Raw genomic sequence first — 21,565 nt, 5'->3', positions numbered from 1 at the left:
CTCTCTGTCTTTCCACCTCTCTTGCTTCCTTTCCCGCTCATTGACAGTTGCCCTACCAAGAATAAACTGGTTGTATTTAGCTGTCATTGATAAATGCCAAGATTATTATTATAAATCAATACATAGGTTGTTTCAACAGTTTCTGCATCAAACAAAATAGATTCTGATTTAGAAATAAAAAGTAATCGACTTGGTTCCTGCAGGAAATAGCCATTACAACCTGGCTGTTACCACGCATAGCCTTTACCACGTATGTGTTACCACGCATGCACCTTTACCATGCATGCCTTTACAACAAATTTTGTTGTAAAAGCATGAGTGGTAAGGGCATTTGTGTTGTACTGGTGGTAAGGCTATCGGTGTCATTAGAGGAAACTGGGAGACTCTTCCATTTCCTCTGTGTGACCTGTGCCGCACTTCAGAAGACCTGGCTCATTGTCGTGGTGAGTGAGGTAAGGGAAGTGTATGATTTTAGGGTGGGGTTGAGGGTACGGTTTTAGGCCTTGGGGTGTGGGGTACGGTTTTATGGTGGGGACAGGGGATACAGTTTTAGGGTTTGGGGCGGGGGTGGGTGGGCTTTACGGTTTTAGGGCCTGGGGTGGGGGTACGGTTTTAACATGAGATACAGTTTTAGGGCGTAGTGTGAGGGAATACTTTAAGAGCTCATGGCAGGAGTCAGGTATATTTTTTTTAAAAGGGCTGTGGGTGGCATGCAGGGGTCCCGTTTTAGGGCTCACGGCAGGGGGTTGGTGTTTTTTATAGGAGCTGGTGGCCATAGAGGGTCGCTCTGGGGTTCTGTTTTAGGGCAGGGGTTGGCTATTTTTTTGAAGGACTGTGGGAGGGGGGCATTCAGGGGGATGGTTTCAGTGTTCACTGCAGGGCACGGGTATGTTTTTAGAAGGGCTGAGGGTCAGGGGAGATTCAGGCCAGGGACCGCTTTTAGGACTCAGGGAAGGGGCCAGGGAACACCTTTAACATGCATTTGCCTTTATCATTTATGCTTTTATAACAAAATTCGTTGTAAAGGCATGCGTGGTAAATGCATATTCATTATAAAAAATGAATGGTAAAGGTTGTGTGGTAGTGGCATTAGAGTTGTAACACACGCGAGGTAATTGCATGCATTTCAACGGAATACATTGTTCCTGCAGTCTTCAAAGTCTGTTATGTAATTTGGTTCCTATTGTCAGTTCTTATTTTCGAATTACGGCGAGGCACGTTTTATTTAGAATAGAGATTTTGTAAGCTTACAGGAAACACAGACGAAACACTACAGCAGAAGCATCCATTAAGAGAATGGCATCTGGATGCAGCCTTTTGGCACCCACTGGGGGTGGTTGTTGGAACCAGGCAGGCCACCAGTAAGAGGAATTGGCCTGTGTACTACAACCCCGATAAAGGTTCGTCAGCGTAACAAGCAAACTGAGAGAAGTATGTCTGTCATACTAAGAAGCTTCACTCTGTTGTTTTTTCTCAATGCCTTGGCAGCTATTGCAGCCTATAGCCTCCTCCCACTGAAGTATGCCTGTCATACTAAGAAGCTTCACTCTGTTGTTTTTTTCTCAATGCCTTGGCAGCTAATGCGGCCTATAGGCTCCCCCCACTGAAGCCGATGGGGCTATGTGGAGGCAGGGTGTTCACGATGCCATTGAGTGAGACCTACCGATTTTTTTCCAGTGGCAATGACTAAAAGTAAAAGGTATCTCTCGCACTGTAACACACATGTAGAATAGTATATGAGGGAGGTGAGACTGGCAAGTCTACATCATGTCAAGGGTTCTTTATCTGTGGAAAGATTATTAGTTGTTTTTGCATTGAAAACCCTATAAAGAATTACAAAATCTTCCCAAAAGTTAATTTTAAAATAAAACTTACTTCATTTTTGTTTTTGCTGTCTTCGCTGGTTAGGACATTTTTTTTGTACTAATTATATATGTTATAAATGATGTCCTGAAAATAACAGCAAATACAGTGACATACAAGTCCAGCTTATACCCATATTGAGATACAAATGTTATTCAGGATACATGCACCAACTTCAAACAATACTAATATATAATATTTAAGAAAAGTAGAAAAGGGAAGAGAGGGGTGAGAGAATAAGCTATAGAAGGAAGAAAGTAAAAAGGAGGAAGTGAAGAAGGACAGAGAGAAAAAGAAGGGGGGGAACGACAGGACTACAATGCATGGAAGAGAGACCAGTCAGGTGAAGAACAACTATAGTAATATGGGTGGAAGGGGGGGAGGGAATGAAAGGTAGGGGATGTAATGATGGGGAAGTATTAAGAGTCCAACCAATTTGAGGGAGGGCATCCTGCATAAAGTGGTACTATGTGAGAAGAAAAACTTCGACTTTGTCCAATAAATCCTAAATTACCTTTCCATGGGACACGTTCTTGTACATCTCTGTGAGCCATTCCTTATGTGAGGACAATTGTAGAGAATGCCAATATTGCAAAATACAGACCATGGCAGCTTTAAGGGCAGTGATAAGCAAGCAGCACGACAGGCCAGCTTAGGAATGTCAGATAAGTCATGTTTTTTTTTTTTTTTTTTTTTTTTGAGTGTTGAGGGATAATCCATAGATTCCAAGATCATAGACCCTACTGCCATCCAGAAGGGGTGAATGGCAGGATAGTCCAGTAACATAGGAACAATATCATAGGGTGCAAGATTACATTGCCAAAAATGCAGAATGAGGCTTTGTCCCTGAAGCCTGACGTTGTGCTGGGGTCCAATGTCAGCCCTGAAGGATTTTAAAAAGACAGAGTTTCATCTTTCATCTGTGCCTCAAAGACAACCTGTTCTAGGGCCTTCAAAAGTTCTGTCTGTTTTTCCTCATCATATTCCACCTGCAGGTGAGCCTGCCAGGTCCTCCTGAGACTAGCCAATTGTGGCTGGGAGTAAAGATGGCAAATCAGGACAGTGTAGAATCCAGTTATCACACCTTTAAACTGACCCCATGTATTGCAGTAAAAGACCACACTGGGGAACAGGTGACCGTTCAGGATTGGGGGTCCAATTTGCTCAGCAGGCAATGATGTAATTGCATATATCACCATTGTTGAGTATGTGACAAGCAAAATTCGTAACATCTCAAAGGACTTGAGTTCACCACCAGAGATCTGGTGTGTAAGAGTCAGGATCCCTACTTTGCACCATGGGCCCCATTCAAGCATGGCCCTTCCTATGCAAATGCCAGTATTGTTCCAGATGGGAGCTTTGTCATGAAGATGCGCGTCCACTGAAAAGAGTTTGCGATCCAGCGTCCAGGTAGCATGCATGGCTTTCAGCATGGGATTGGGGTAATTAGTGGCAGTGGGGCCAGGAAGATGAAGGGTCTGTAGTCCCAGTGAGGCCTCCTGGAGTCTGCATTTGTTTGTGACCCACACCGGGGATCATGGTCCTGGGTATGCATGTACGCCATTTGTGCCAAATGCAGGACTAAACAGTAATGTTCCCCGAAAGGCAGGCCCAATCCCCTTGCTGATCTGTAAGGAACAAAGCTTCCAAATTGCCTTTTGATGTATTGCTTAACCCCAGTTGAAGGCCTTGATGGTCTTATCTATTTGAAGGAGGATTGAGAGGGGTATTAACTGGGAAGCATGCCTAACACATATGCGATTCAGGGGAGGGTAACCATTTTCACCGCTTGAGTCTACCCCCAGAGAGAGAGATTCAGGTGGGACCACTTTGCGAAATCCAATCGCATTTGCTTCATTAGTGGGCTCAGGTTAGCTTCCACCATGTGCTATAGGCCCCTGTTAACTAGGATGCCCAGATACCTAAGGTGGGAATTCTTCCATTGGAATAGGTAACTAGTGATGGTGGTTCAGGTGGTGATCCATGACAGCGGCAAGGCCTAACTCTTTCCCCAGTTCACCTTGTAGCCAGCTATTGCTGCAGAAGCATCAGTGGTCTCCAACACCATGGCTATGGAAGAGGGTAAGGCCAAGAAGGTGAATAAAATGTCATCTGTGTATAGAGTGTTGAGGGACCTCTTGGCGTAGGAATACCTATGATCCAATCTGACTGGCGCATGGATGCCACTAAAGGCTTCATCGCAATAGGAAATAGAAGGGAAGGACCCTAATGGGTACCCCTGTGGACCGTGAAGTAGTCCAAAACCCCTCACAATTGACCTGCATTAAAGGGGAATCATAAAGCCATTTCACCCTGAAGATGAAGTGCTTACCAAGGCATAATTTCTGGAGTGTGGCAAACAGATAGTCCCATTCTGTCCTGTCAAAGGTATTCTTGGCATCCACCGACAGTGCCAAGGCTTCACACAGAAGGTCCACTGCTAGCCAGACCACATGAATTCATGTGAGAAGATGATTGTGTAATGGCAGCCTGTGACAAACCCCACTTTTGAACAGTGAATAAAAGGAAGAAGACTCACTTAAGACGGGCAGTTAGAATGATTGCCAGTATCTTGACATCCCTATTTAACAGAAACATGGGGTGATAACTGCTACAAAGAACAGGGTCCTTTACTGGTTTGATGAGGACCTAAATCAGCACCCTGTTGGACAATAAACCAAGCGATCAGTCTCAGTGAGGCCTTGTGGAGAAGATCCACCACCTCCGATTTGGTTCGTTTTTTACAACTCTGCCGAAAAGCCATCCTCAACCAGTGCTTTGTGATATGGTAGATCCAAGATGGTCTGCTCTAGCTCCTCCTTGGTGATCGTGCTCTGAAGCAGCTGCCTATCGTTCTCTGAGAGACATGGTAAGTACATACCATCCAAAAAGGCATTCATCTGTGCTTGTTCCTGGAAAATTTCCTGGGAGTAGAGTGCTCTATAGTAAGATGCAATTTTGTGCTGCTTGGTGACCAACACCCCTGAGTCAGTGATGATAGCGGGAATGGCCATGACCTGCACTACCAGTAATCAACCCACCTTTTCCCCTGTTCATAGTGTGGGTATTTCAGCCTCTGTAATGCATACTCAGCTTTGGAGGTAAAGAGGGTATTAAGGCCCATGCGCGCTTTCCCAAGGCTCAGTCTAATAATAGCAGAAGGATGGGATGTGTGAGCAGGTGTGAGGCAGGCTACATCTGCTTTCACGACCTTCTAATGCTCCTTTCTCTGCCTGTTAGACAGGGCTGCATCTCTCATCACCTGCCCCCTTATGGTCGCCTTCGCTGCTGCCCACAATGTCAGGCGGGGTCAATCGAACCATCAATGTTCTCTTGGTAAGTATGTAGATGGCCTTTCAGGTGGGTCTTACCCACCGGTTGGTTCTTGGGATAAGTTGAGATGCAAGGGCCTGCGAATTGGCCGTGACAGACTCAGATCAACCTCCAGGGCAGTAGGCGATTGGTCCGAAAGCGCTACGTGTAGTATTGAGGTCTTACAGAGCGCGGAAAATAAGGGGTGGGACATCAGGAAAAAATCCAACCGTAATTGCATGCTGTGAACCGGGGGCAGATATGTATATTCCTGGTCTGTTAGATGCAGTAGACACCATACATTGCGAAGGCCAGGATCAGCACAAAAATCTCTCAGGCGGGCCCTATCAGCATTACAGGATACATGAATTGCACCTGTGCAGTCTAAGACTGCATCCTGGGCCAGGTTCCAATACCCGCCTATCAGGAATGAACTTCATTCTATTTCAGTTAACTTAGTAGTGCACTCAGAATGATATGGTGGCAAGTAGACATTGGTTACATCAGTATTCTTTATTTTCAAGCATCTTATAGGGCCCTATTCTCAAAAGTACATTTACATGAGTAGATCTACTCATTTGTAGCTCTACTCCTACACCTACATATAAATCACCATTTCTTTTGCTATTCAACCTTCCCAAGTGGATAATTCACACCTAGCTGTAAACTGTAGAGGCTCCAAGCTCTCAAATAAAGGAGTGAGGCCTCTTGCATCCCATGTTATGATCATAAAAGTTAGTATTAGTAACTTTCTGGCTCTTTGTGGAAATCAACAACACTGGAGCGAAGAACTGGGAAACCTAGGGAAAGTTGCCACTGTGTAATATAGGTAGGACTGTGTTTCTATGTAAAAATGTGTTTATTGTTTGCTAATAACTTCGGTGCTGTTTGATGAGCTTTCTCAAGACCTTTTGAAAACAAAGGTTTATCCACCTCAGCTCCTGCCTGGAGAGTTTCAGGGTGATCCATAAAGTGAGGGTTGAGTAAAACAGCCATCCCAAAAAGTGATTTTCTCATGCAATTTTCCAAAGGAAAAATGAGCAGTGATACAGGAAAATGCTGAAAGGAATGACACCGAATTTGGTAGAAGGTTAGAGCTTTACCCAAAAATTGTACTTTTTGTGAATTGGTGTAAACCTGTTCAGTAATTTTCACGTAATTTAGGTTCAAATGATATGTACATATAGAGACATGGTAGTACAGTGGCTCCTAGAGGTCAATGCCTAGAGGCAAATGATTGGCTGCCTCATATTAATAAAGATGTTTGGCATTCTTTTTGGGGCTCCGGTACCTAGTATAAGCGTCCTGGAAAAAAAATATGTAAGGGCCAGAGTAAGGATGCCCTGACCTTCTTGACCTGGTGGGGGTGGGGGTACGTGCCCCCCAACCTACAAAAGCACTGTAGGGGACTGCAACCAGAACAACAGCCCCCTCCAGGAGACTCTTAATTAAAACAGTTTACGTTTCCTGGGTGGATGACCAAAGGAGAGCTTGCCATTATTTGTTAAGCACTCTGAGCTGCAGGCAAGTGTGGAGGAACCTCTTGTGGTTGGTTCAGGAGCACCATTTGCCTATATTTAGCTGCAGTTATATATAGATATATATATAACATTGTTTTCAATTAAACTGCTTTGTTTAAAATATTTTTGGGACATTAACTATCATGCATTGCCATGTGTATTTATAGGGATTACTTTAGATTATGGTTATTGATAATGTATTGTGGCGACATTTAGGTCTGCTTTATATAGATTGATGTGTTGACCCCTTACTAAAACCTTACTTAAAATTACTTCTCTTATCGTTACTTTATAAACTTTTCAGAAACTCAGAGAAACAAAATAAAGATTAAGGTGACTTTATAGGTAGTTGAAAATGTCAGAAAAAAACTAAAGTTTGAAACTAAAACACCCCACCAAATGTCACCAGTTATAGTTAACCAAAGTAGCTATAACTCACACCCCATCATGCACTACTTATGACCTCATAGATTACAACACTCATGACATGTTATTTGATATAATTGACACCGTCACTAATGACAACTGAAATTAAATCATTGTTGCCAACACTGTGCATGGTAATCCCCCTCTGGGACAGAAAGCCCACTAACCCCCAGGGAGTTATTTTGATGACTGAAGCATCACCATGGCAATGGGGTAGTGCTCATCCCCTCCCAGAACAAAAAATAAATAAAAATCCTGCCCCCTGGGGGCAGATATGATGTCATTACCTCTAGTCTCCCCACTGGGAAGGTAAAGGGGTTGCAGAAAGCCCACTACACCACAGGGAGTTTTTTTATTTTAAAAAGGGTGAGGTGGGCTCTGCAGTCATCGGGCAGAGGCCCCAGCACGCAAACAGTCTTTCTGACCAGCTTGGTTATTATATTATAGCTACACCCCGAGGGGTGGCAGGTAACCCACTACACTTCAGGGAGCTATTTTGAAGTGCAAAGAACACTGCCCTAGCAATGGGCTAGTGTTCCACCAAGCCCAAAAGTATTTCCCCCCCACCTTTGTGAAAAGATAGGAGGAAACTGCCTCCACTATGTCCCCGGGGAGACCAGCAGAAAACCCACTTGAGCCCAGGGAATTGTTTTGAAGTGGTGGCAGCGGGCCCCTGGCAATGGGCTAGTGCTCCCTCAAGGTCAATTTGGGGATTATATGGGAGGTATTACTTCCAATCTGCCCCCGGAGTGGCAGAAAGCCCCCTAGGTCTCAGGGAGTTTTTTATATTGAAAAAGGGTAAAGTGGCCCTAGTGGATCCCATTTTACTGATCTTTGTAGGAGGGTGATCCCCAAGCAAGGATTCACCAACCAGACATCAGGGAATACACTTTTACGGGGGAACCTCTCTGGCAATGGGTTAGTGCTCCCTCCCTGGGGTAAAAAAGCCATTACCACCAATCTGCCCCCCTCAGGGGAGACAGAAAGCCTACTATACCCCAAGGAATTGTTTTCAAGGGAGGGAGTGCCCCCCATATTGAACTAGTGCTCCCCTCTGCCCTCAGCATAACAGTTCTTAATGCCTCACCCCCTGGGGTGTATATGAATAGTTTACCTCTAATCTTCCCTGTGGGGGTAGAAAGCTCACTAGACCCACAGAAAGATATTTTGGCATAACAAAGAGGGGTGAGAGTGGGCTGCACAGGCATTGAGCCAAGCCCCAAACTCCACATTAAGAAAACAGTCTTTCTGTCCTCCCCCAAGAAGGCACATAAGAAATCTTTACCTCTCATATGCCTCACTTAGAGGAAAAGGCAGACAATCCACTAGACCACAGGAAGTTACTTTGTATTACAGACAGTTGGTGGGGGAGACCTGCCCAGGCATAAGGACAAGCCCCCACCCACAGATTAGCAAAACAGTCCTTTTGCCCTGTAGGCCAGTTAGAGGGATTCACCCCTAACCTGCCCCAGGCTGAGAAAGCCCACTAAACCCTAGGAAGAAATAGCCCAAAAAATGGGATGAATAGGGGCTGCTCACCCAGACATCGGGTTGTGATCCACACCAGAATGAGAGCATCTGTATTTCTGCCTCCTGGGGGATGATTGGGATTTTCCCCCATGGTGGCAAATGCCCTCTAGACACTAGGGAATTCAACATGATGCCAAAACAAATACTAGGATGGAGCGGCCTACCCTGGCATTTATCCATATCCCAGGTCGCAAGTAATAGTTACCTTAGGGCACAAGTTATAGATACTTAAAAAATAACTCTAGCTGCTGAATTCCTATGATGTTTTTACATTTAAAATGTAAGCCTAAATGTAAAGTCCCTGTAACATTTGTTTTTTAAATGAACTTTATGTTTTTTTAAATTTTAATTACTAACTATAACCTCCCTCTAACATTTGGTATTTTCAGTCAATTTTTATGTTCTTTTTAACTTTAAGTAATTTTAATTTTCTTAAATTAATCCAATCAGTGGCCTGCGGCCAACCTGCTATAACCACCCAACCCTTTCCTTTTCCATCCACAGGGCCTGGACTGCGGACTACCCCTTATAATCACCAAACCCCACGGCTGTCATCAACTGCTTTTTTGTTTGTTGGAGATGTGATCATGCTTCTGTGCATCAAAAACGCATCTCCAAAATCAGTGGAAAATGCGCTTGGGAGGTCCTTTTAGTAAGCTGTCCATTATCCTGGGAAAATGGCAGTAAGACATTGCATACCACTAATATAGTTGAGGTGGGGCAAAAGGGCAGGGTTTCTAGGCCATTTTACATACTTACAATTTTTTAAAGGGAAACATGATTGCTGGTCTGAGCAGCACATGACAAGAAAGAACCCACTTGTCACAGTCACTATATTAGATAATGTGCTTGAAAAAAGCAAGGATGCAAGCAACCCGCAGCCTCGCCTTACACTGCTAAATACTCCACAAATTACGGCACTCATGACAGCTTTGATTACATCATTGATAATATTAGTGTAATATTTGCAGTAAAATGTGTCTTGAAAAAAACTGTGCATGGCAGGGGTGTGAGTACCTTAGGGTACGTGTTGTAGTTACTTGAGATAACTCTAACTATACCAGGTGAATTTCTATGTTTTTGTATGTTTAAAATGGGAGCCTAACTATAATGTCACTGTAACCTTTGTTTTTTTAAAGTGAATATATATGTATATTCACTGAAACCATAGGTTGGTTATAGGAATGTTATATTTAGGTTCTGAATTTACTCTTACAAAACCATGGAAATTCAGTAGTTATAGTGATTTCAAGTAATTATATGTTGCACCCTAGGGTAACTATAATTGGTGCCCCACCATGCGCAACTTTTTCTTCATTAGGTTGACTGGTAATGATTCATTGATATTTTTAATTGCACTATAAAAGTTGTCATGATTGCTGTAATATCTGGGGTCTTGGGAGCATATCACGCATGGATCTGGGAAATTTGTCATCTATGGAGTAGGTATGTGAGAAGTTCTTTAATCATGTCTTGCCCTTGAACTGTAGAATCTGCGTGGGTTGTTTTGCTACATGGTTGAATCAACATTAAAAACTCTTTGCTAAGCTGTGATTTCAATCCCAGTATGTGCTAGTTACGGTTGTGTGTAGGTAAGTCATAGGGCAGGCTGACAAAGAGCCAGTAAGTAATATATACAGTCAGATACATGCACATATACAGACCCAAAGAGATAGCTAGACACGTACTCTTAAAGCAACATAGTAACTTACACATTCAGTGACACACCCAGAGAGCTACTGGAGTTCTTATTTATGTTAAAGTCAAGTAGTGACTATCTAAGTCACCTGTCTCTACAAATCCCCTTAGGTTTTGGGTGTAGGGGCCCCTCCTGGGGCCTATGCCTAAATGAGCACTGACAAATTTTGGGGAGCCCCCCACAGTTGCGACTGACCCTCCTAAGGTAAGCTCAATGGCAATGGGGGCATCTTCACCCCTAGGGCAGTGGCCGGGGGGAAGGAACTCCCTCTCCGCCCGTGCCCTGCAATGCTGTAGGTAGCTGCCGGTGTTCTCGAGGAGGCTGCCAGAAAGCTGGGAGAGACACAACACTTCTCCCTACAAGCTGCGCTCCTCCTGGGATGACCACCGGTGGGCCTGCTCGTCTCTCCAGGCCGCGGCAGTGATGTGTGCCTAAGTAGGGGCTGGGGTGTGCCCCAGGGACACCTCTCAGGACACCGGGTCCTCGGGGCACTAACAGGAGCGCACCAGCTCCTCTCTTCGTTGTTCTGTTGCCCTGGAGGCACGTCCCAGAGAGCCCCACCAACGCGCTCTTCAGGTTTGGGACACCTGGGTCGCAGCGGTGAATCTCCATGACAGTAAAGCGCCTTCAGAGTGTGAAGAGGCACAAAAAGAAAAGCGTCCCAAGGTGCTTCGGGATAATTACACAGAGTACTCTCAAAGCGCTGGCGGCATCAAATAAAGCGCTCCTCAGGCACAAATAAAAAGGTTGCAGAGGTCAGTGTCCACAGCACCCAGCCTCTGGGGACACAACAGCAGGCCAGCACAAGGTGGAAGCAGGCAAGTGGCGGTTCCTCCTGTGGGTCACAGGTCAGCACAGCAGCAGCAGTCCATGGCGGTCCCTGGTGAGTCCTTCCAGCAGCATTCTGTGTCCAATTACAAGTAGCTTTCTTGTCCAAATTGTGGGGTAAAATACCCTGTACTTATACTCAGTTTTGCAAAGCATTTCCAATGAAGAGGAGAGGGGGTTTCAACCAGCTAGAACTGGTTCTGGGGGTGTCCCCTCTCACCTCCAGCACAGGCTCCAAACATCAGTTGGGGGTAAACAACCCTTTTGTGTGAGTCCAGGGCACAGCCTTTACAGATGCATGTGTGCCCTGCCTCCCCCTTCTCTCAGCCCAGGAAGGCTATTCAAAATGCAGATGCACCTCTGTGACACCTCCACCCTCCCTGTGTACAGGCTGTCTGACACCTCCACCCTCCCTGTGTACAGGCTGTCTGAAAACGTATGCACAAAGCCCAACTGTCACTCTCCCCAGACGTGGATTGGAGTCAAGCTGCAAAACACCAGATTTCATAAGCACAGAGAAATGCTCACTTTCTAGAAGTAGCATTTCTGTAATAGTAATAAACAATCAACTTACCCCAGTAAGCAGCATTTCTCACTACCATTACAACCATACCAAACATGCCTATTTTACCCCTCATAAATCAGACAATACCCCCTCGACATAAGGCAAGGCATTTCCAATGCAATCCTATGAGAAGACAGAACTCACAACAGTGAGAAACCAAACAGGCTGTTTGTCACTACCAGGACAGGCCAAGCTACTAGGCATGTGTCCTGCCTTCTACATACATAGCACCCTGCCCATAGGGCTAGCTAGGGCCTATCTTGGGGTGACGTACATGTAGCAAAAGGGGTATTTTGGGCCTGGCAAGTAGATTTAGATGCCAGGTGCAGGTGGCAGCAAACTGTGCACGCAGGTCCTGTTCTGGCAGGCTCGAGACGGGTTTGAAAGGCTACTTCAGTGGGTGGCGCAAGCGGCGCTGCAGGCCCACTAGTAGCATTTAAGTTACAGGCCCTGGGTATAGAGATGCCACTGTGCAAGAGACTTACAGGTAAATTACATGTACCAATAAGGTATAAGCCAATCATACTAAGTTTACAAGGGAGAGCACGTGCACTTTAGCACTATTAGCAGCGGTAAAGAGCCCAGAGTCATAACGTCAGCCAAAAAGGGTCAGAAACATTAGGAGGAGAAGGCAAAAAGTTTGGGGAATGACCCTGTAAAAAGGGCCAGGTCCAACAGTAGCACACCGATGCATACACTGACACACTATGACACACATTCATGCGCCTACTAACATACCCAGCACAAACGGATATATACAGTAACACATGCAGGAAGACACTTATGATTACAGTGACAAATCCAGGCACACACTGATGCATATGCTTAGACACGAAGGCACACCAATGCATATGGTGGTATACCCAGACACACACTAATGCATACACTAAGACAGGGAAAGATACATAGATAGAACCTTGAAAATTATTAGCGTTAGAGTGGGTATATTGAAGTAATATAACTGTTTATGTCGACACTTAAATGACTAAAAGCAATAATTTAATATTATGTAATGAAAAGCTAAATGTACTCATTTGTTGTTTCTTTCCAGCCATCTACTTCCACTTAAAACCAGAGTACTACAATGCCAAAACACAAAAAACTAAAAGAAGAAACTAGGGATATTATCTTCTTACAACAGAGAAACAAAAGAGGCAGAATGCAGACAATGTGGTGAAAGACAAGGAACTGCCAGTAAGAAAACAAAGACGTTTCTTAAAATCATATGAGAAAAACTGCTAATTGAGCAAAAACAAGCAGGTAAAAAGCACAGTTTCAAATCAGCAAAGAAAAGTCAAAAAGTACTTGTAATTAAGAGTAAAAAATTAGATAACAAACAGATGATATATATAGAAGACAGAGGCAGTTTAAACTATGAAGCAGTACAAGAGGAGAAGAGAAAAAGTCAAACAAAAGGAAAGTGTTGGGGCTATAGTTGATAAGGCCTTTGCCCTCAAAAAGAAGCTATTTATTTTGGTTGTGAGCAGAATGAGAACACTGGATAAAATAGAGTTTTCTATGAAAACAAGAAGCCAAAAGAAAAGACTTGTGAATAGTAGTAATGTTTGCAAAATTTCAATGGCGAATGGAATCATACTTTCAGTACGGAGCCTTTCTTCAATGCGGAAAGCTACTTCAAAGAGAACACATTGGTGCATGCAGTTGAAACATCTGGACGATGTTATGAGATGAAGGATGCTACTTCCACTCCAAAAGAGGAGATGGTATCCAGGAATGTTAGAGAAGTGACAGCTGAAGAGGCGCAAAAAAGATGTAGATAGGCCCTTGTATACAAATGGAACCGTAGCAGTACTTGCAGTGCTCAGCATGAATCAATTAATACAATGAGGCCTTTCCTGCGTATGTTTCACTGCAGAAGTCTAAAACTGAAAATAGGAATTTCTCGAGGATTAGATCCATTCAAAGTAAGGAAGTATACTCATTTACTTTGCCAGTCACTCAAAGTCTACCATAGAAAGTGTGCCAAAGCACCTGTCATCACTTCAGAATGTTAGCTGTTCACCACTCTAAAATGTAAAATTTTGCTAGGAGGCTTTACTATGTCAAAATCCGCTGCCCTATGTTTGGGGGAAATGAATAGCGCTCTTTTGCATGGTGCAATTGCAGAGGTAGAAACAGTGTTTGAAGATGTTCAGTTTGGTTTCTTTAGTCCTGAACAGGAGTGTAGGGAAAATGAAAATTGGTATGTGTAGGTATACAAGAAGAGGACACAGTTATTAGTGTTGATATGTTTGTAGACGTGATTAGGAAGTTTAACACAGTTTTTTCAGAGAAATCAAGCTGCGTTTGTATTTGTTGTCGACACACTCATTACAAAAGCCAAACTTGTAATGTTGTTCTGTACTCAAAAACTGAACAAGAGATCAGAGATAGGTAGCAAGAATAGCAAGAATTTGTTGTTTATTTATTTGTAGAGGAATGGTTTGATTTGTCTACACGGGAAATTATATGCAAGTACTGCTATGATAAGTTGGTGGATAGTACAATACCAGCTACAGCAGTACATAACAAGTTAGAATTAGTTTCAGCTCCACAAGAACTTCAAGATTTAAATGTTTAGGAATCAGTTTTAATACAATATATAGATCATTTTTTAGCTATATTTCGCATGGAACCAGATAGGAGAATTACCCCCAAGAGAGCTACAGAAATTTCTTAAAGGAAGAGTTGTATACTTGCCATTAAATTTCAAACAGAATATTAAAACTGTAAGGGTACAGAGAGACTTTCATGAACCAGCTATCATTCTAGTAGATGGTGTTCCTACCAAGAACAAAACAACATGGCAAGTTAGTGGTTGGTAATTAAGTTAAAAAAAAGTCACATTATACCTGGTACACAATAACCTTTATTACAAAAAATGTTGATGTTGATCAAGATATTACATATATGGAGGATGAATGAATACCCTCAAGTGGACAGATTGATAAAAGGGAATGGTACCAGATCAGAAGAAATTTATGAACACTACATCACCATTCCTCTGCATTTTGAAGAAGTTATTTGTAATGCTCTTGATCTCCTTCAAATGAAACATACAAAAAGAGTTCCCATAAGAGCATTGGAGAAAGGTTTAGAGGATTGTTTTTTCTACAGCTGTTTCCTACTGGAGGAGATAGTCACTGTGATATCTGCCCTATTCAGATACCAGCAGCTGAATACTGACCAGCCACAATACATTCAAAGGATCCGAGATTTCGCCAGTGTATTCCATACACATTCCATCTTCTGTCTGAGAGTGACTTGTCTGGACTGTTATATGCTATAAATTACATACTAAAGACAGGAGCTTATCATTAAAATATCTCTGTGAAGCAATTCCTTCATTGATAAAGTTCATGGAAAAGATGCAAAGTTAGAATAAAGCTTGAATAATTTGATGGAGTGCCAAAGTGGCACCAATGAGTATTGGTATTTTTGTCGTGGTGAGCTGAAATGTATGATGAGAAACCTAGGTGCACCAACTAGGTTTTTGACACTCAGTTGTGCTGAGTATGCGTGGGATGATGTGCTTGAATTTTTGAGAGAAGCAAACTCAAACATTAAGGACATCAAAGTGAAGACAGCAGGAGAACTTTGCTCCTTGGATCCTGCTAATGTTTGAGGATATTTTGACCACAGGATTCAAGTTATGCTGTCTTTAATCTGCAACATAACAAATCCTCCTCTTTGTGAAGTGACTGATTTCTTTTGGCATAAAGAGTACCAAGTAAGAGGTGTCCCTCATATTCACATGCTTTTATGGATAAAAGATGCACCACAATTTGAAACAGACATTGATGAGTCTATGCTCTCTTTGATAAAACAGAATGTGACATGCACCCTCACGAAAGATGGTGATGAAAAAGGCCTGAGACAAGTTCTGCACTTTCAAACTCATAAATGTGGCAAGTACTGTCTTGGAAAATACAGATATAAAGGACAATTTTACACAAGATGTTTTTTGGATTACTACAACCTGTCATTTTGCAAGGAAGAGTGAACAGCTTTTTATCTGCAGACATACACTGACAGAAAAAATACAGAAAAACACATACAACCTCTAGTTTATGTGTCCAAGTATATTAATGACTATCATCCAGTCATTCTGAAAAGGTAAAATGCAAACATGGATATACAGTTTGTTGCAAACAACTCCATCACTGTTGCTTGTTATGTCACTTCATATATTACAGAGATGAAGGAGATGTGGGAGGAGATTTATGCAGAAAAGAGTCTTGCTAAGACATTTTATAGCTTCAGCTTGAAAATGCATTCCCCTAGAGAGAGAAGGCCCTACCAGTCTTTTGATTGGTTGAACTTAGCTAGTTTGTTCTCAAAGTCAAGGGGAATTTATTGGGTAAGCCTAGGCTTAGCAACCACATGAAATAGAGGGTTGAAGTCTTTCCTGAAAATTTAGTATCTAGCAGAGTTCATTCTGGAAAGTACAGACATCAAATATGTTGGTTATGTACTATCCAAGAAGGAGTCTACATCTAGAAAACATGTGCCTTCATGAAGTACTCAGACACTACAGCTATAGAAACAAGGTAACAGAAAACATAGAAGAAGGGGAATATGAAGTAGTTGGGTGTGACAGTTGTTTGGTGAGACACATCAAAGGAAATCTAGTTAATCGCTGAAATCTTAGTTGCTAAACTGTATACAGAATAGAGTTTTAAGAAGTCTATATACTCCTCAGTTAGGATAGCATACTATTTATGAGAAATGATAATCTGTCCAAAGCGAAAGCTTACAAAAGAGTCAACAGCTGTTCCTGAAAAGAAGGTCAATAATGAAAAGGAAGAAGGTGTTAAGAAGAAAAGCATGTAAAATTAGGGAGATATTGTAGGTGTCCAGTTGAATAACAGTTCAGGAGTCAACTTCTATGCAAATGTTGTTCTCAAAATACTGTTTCATTTAAAACATCTTATAAATGCTATTCAACAAAAACCAGAGAACAGATTGTGTTCTGCACTGTTGTTTGCTCCAACGTTTACATTGTGATATGAGTGTAATGCATTCTGATTCTGGCATTCAACACCTTGTAGATACCTATAGAGGATCTGTAGTGTAGTAACAAGAAGCACAAGCATTTATATTGGTCATCCTTGGAGTTTTAGAAATAAGAGAAGTAAATATTGCTGGCTTAGTTGGACTGAGTTACAAATGGATCCATGACTGTGAATATTTCTCTTTTACATCTACCACTCAAATCAATTCTGAATGATTTCTGTACATAACAACACCATGTTCCAAAACTGTGCCTTTTGACAGATTGATCAGAAAGGCAAACCAAAATATAACCTGTCATAATTGTAGATCATCTAATATGTCTATAGTGCATCTATGATGAAGGGTAAGCTACCTTATATTAATGCTACAATGATGCAGAGCAGATTAAACTAATTCGGAAACATACATTACAAACTTCAATGCTGAACAAATATCAATTTATGAAAGAACTCATACTACTTTTGCTATTATTTTTCACAAGGAACTTAATATAACATCTGGGCACTACACTGTCAATTTAAAGAGTGAAACTGGATGGACAGAATGCAATGATGGCACCCTTAAATAAAAAAAAATGCTTTTCAAACTACCAAATTCTTACCTTTTGTTTCTTCAGCCAAGGTTCTAAGGAGGGTTTCTGGAAAAAATAGTAATGCCTGTATTTCTTTTAGGTAGATTGTCAGTGTTTTAGACATTTCCAGCCTACCAGGGTGATGTGTTCCAAAAGGTCTTCAAAATTCAAGTGTGTTTTATATCTATTAGTACTATTGTACCACTTATAATAATAAAAGAGTACTTTTCAGTATATCTTTGATTAGATTAGCAGTTGTAGGTAAAACAATTAAATAATCTAGTGAGTGCAATTCATAGTTTCCCTCGTTTGTAGTGATACACTATGCAGTTTTGGTAAAGTTGTACAAGTATAAAAGCTGAGAACAGAAAAAGGGAAAAATTAAATGTGATATACCGTTACAACATATGTAACATACACTATTTTATTTCTGGAATTTTGTAAATGTAAGACTAACATGTATTTATGTTCTTTTTCGATTTCAACAGTCATTGGCCTTATATGTCTTTAGATGTGTTAACATACTTATAGTGCAAAATGAATATTTCTTTGATGTATACCTGAAGAGGTTTTCGGTGTATAAAGAACACTCTACATGATTTACCACCACTTTGTTTTGCCTGGAAGGGAAGGTGAAAAAATCCCATGCAATGATTGTTTCGTTCCTGGGGGTTGCTCCTTCACAGAACTGTGTTCAACAGGGTGTGGCAACTGATCCTCACTGCCTCAAGCTGACATTTTATTCCCAAATGATGGGAAAAGTACCACAATTAAATTTAGAAAAACAAATGAGCAGATAGCAGATGCTGAATTGAGAACTGTTTTTTTTGTTGCAATGTTTGATTTTCTTTTTTCCCCCTGCTCTAGAATTAAACGTTATATAGTATGGTGATTCTGCCATTATGGTTAAAGTAGAATACTAACTTATATTTATTTTCTTTCTCTTTTTAAACAGAGGAATGACACCATCTATTGGAATAAAGTAATTTCCTAAATACTTCTTTCTATGTAGGTATACAAGCTACGAATGGCTAGGTGTACATCAAGGTATAGTCTTATGGGCCACTGAGACATCCAGACACACACTGATAGAGCCACTCATACACCCAGTCACTCACCCATTTAGATACTCACACAGCCACTCACTCATCGAAACAGTCAGTAACACACAGAGCCACTCACCAATACATCACCTACTGTATGCACTAACCCAAACAGATACTTACACACTCATACAGCTACTAACACAAGCTCTCACTCACCCATACACTCACTCATACAACCACTCAGTCACCAAGCACTAACCTGTTCTTCAAACAGAGACACAATGTTGACCAAGCTACTTGTTCCCAAATCCACCTAAACATTGAGTGCTTCCCACTTTAATTAACATGATCTGCACCACAACGTCCCGGGCAAAGGGGATGGATGAAAGAAGGAGAGAGACACTGGAGTCGCAGGGCTGAATCCGGACGCCTAGTGATGGTTCTTGATGAGCAGGTCTTTCCTTGATAAATTACACATCAGTAAAATTACTAACATCTCATAACCCATCTATACTCTACTGTTAAGCTATGATCTGTAACCTAGATGTACTTATTGGGGTCCCCTTTCCCACTTTTGATGGCTCTCTCTCAATAGGATTTTTTAGAAATGATATGGATTACCTGTAATTAAATAAAAGCCTTGAACCTCCTATACTGTCCAGAACTACTCCCACTGTGATCCCAGATTAGTCCCTCGTCACACATCAATAAGGCCTACTTAGAGGTTCCTTGACATTCAGTGGATATCTTGCATGTTTCACCTTGATGAGATTTTCCAAGATGCTGACTCCCTCGACTCATAGACATTTACATAGGCAACCATAGTAAGAACAAACTCTCAGAGAATTATATTCTCCAGATATTCATGGGTTAACCATTGTACTGTGCTAGTATTGAGAAAAACGCAGTTTTGTGTTTAAATCACACTAATAAACATAGGGTTAATATCAAGGATTATGGTTCACATTGTATTACTATGAAAAACATATGGGTAATCAATAGTGTTCAACTTCATGAACAACCAGCTAATCACTGTCACATCGCACCTTAATTTTGAGCATGGCAAAGATAAGCTTAAACTTTGTTGAAGCACCGAACACAGAATGTTCCACATAACCAGCAACAATTTGAAATAATGCTACTTTGAACTCTGAAATAATGACCGTATTCACAGTACATCATATCAATAACAACAATAGAAATGCCACATTAAACTCAGCGATAATAAATGTATTCACAGTATCTAATTTTCATAATAATTGTTCAATAGAAACTCCTTTCTGTGGTATGATGCAAGCAACTGCAATAAGCATTACAGCACAAGAAGGAGCAAACATCCCAATGACCTTAAAACCCAAATATGTGCCCTTTTAGGCGCATCGCATCCTGGAACATTCGCTTGTCAATTTTCAAGTCAGCAAGTATCAAGTTTTAGCAATCAATGTTTTTAAATCATGCGCACTACGCTACTGCCGCTTTAAGGGTTAATTCCCTCGGACTCTTTAGTTTCCACAGGTGGCCTCCAAGATGCTGGACAGAACAGAACATGAAGATCAAAAGCAGAGGAGCAGAGATTCCTTCTTTGCAGATGGTGACCTTTACAGCAAGCAATTCAATCAGGCCGGGTGTGGTTGAAATAATTGCTGCATCCAGCCACACCCAGTCTGAGTCATAGGGAGTCACACCCAATCTGAGTCATAGGGATGCTGGAGGCTTGTGCAACACGTGTTCCCAAACAAGCATTGGCCTCTAACAAGCATTGGTTCCAATGATGTCTTCAAACAAGTATTGGTCTCTGTAAACAAGTATTGGTCCCTGCAAAGGCACATGATCAACTCAGAAGTTTTTTACTGGGGCATATCTGGGTTTGCAGGTCTGATAGTCACCCATACAATCACTAACACACCCAATCACTCTCCTATTTAACTACTGATACACCCAACCACTTACCCATATAGCTACAAATACATCCACTCACTCTACCAGTCACTTATACACTCACTTACTCACACAGCTACTAACACAGCCAGTCAGTCACTCTTACAGATAGTGACACACATACTCAGTCTCATATACCGGTACTGAGGCAGTCACTAACTCACCCACTTGGGCACTGATACACCCAGTAACTCACCCTTATGGAGACTCATACATCCTGTCTGCAAGCCATATTATAACTAACACACACAGTCTCTCTCCCATGTGACCACTGACAGAGAATAACTTACTCATGCAGTTACAAACAATTCCACTTCTTCACCCCAAAACTCACTCATACACTCACTTAGTCACTCACTCAGTCACCTGTACAGCTACTAACGCAACTGGTCACTCATTGATACAGCTATTGACACACACTCAGTCTCCCAGACAGTCACTGACACAGGGGCTTACTCACCTGTACATGCACCCACAGATCTAATTACTCACTGTTACAGACACATGCACCCACTTACTCACCCATACAGATATTCATACACCCATTCACTCTCCCATATACTCAGTCATGCACCCTCTCATTCATCTTTTACAACCACTAACACATCTAGCCATTTACATATACAAACACTCATTCATAAACACATTAACCCACTCACAAACCCATTCAGACACTTACATATCCACTTACACACCCACTCAATCACCAATACGGGCCACTAACAATACGAGCCACTCATACATCTACCCTCTCACCCAAACAGCCACTCATGCATCTGTTCACATTCCCATACACCCATTCACACACCAATTGAGCCACTCATGCACCCACTCACATACCCATGAAAACACTCACATACTAATTCCCGAATACATGCAGCCACTGTAACACCCATTTACTCACCCACACACACTCTCAAACACGTACACATCCTCTTACTCATGCATGCATCCACTCACTCATTTTCATACAAATTCGCTGACTCACACTTTTTGTTATACATACACACACATACATTCTATCTAACCCATGAAAGGTGGATCTGATCAGAACCCTTAATTTTTGTGATTTTTCTCAGAATTTTGTAACTTTTTTTAGTTTTTGAACATTTTGTATTTTTTTTTTCTTTCAGAAATACATTGGCAAGTGGAATAAATGTATACTGGAAAAACTCAAAACTGGGGTTACAAGTGTCATTTAAATGGAAAAACAAAAAAAATACACTTGTGGTGCATTGCTGCCTCTAGGAC

The sequence above is a fragment of the Pleurodeles waltl genome, chromosome 4_1 (assembly GCF_031143425.1).
Source record: "Pleurodeles waltl isolate 20211129_DDA chromosome 4_1, aPleWal1.hap1.20221129, whole genome shotgun sequence".
Taxonomy (NCBI): Eukaryota; Metazoa; Chordata; class Amphibia; order Caudata; family Salamandridae; genus Pleurodeles; species Pleurodeles waltl.
Note: the sequence above shows the minus strand (reverse complement) of the source record.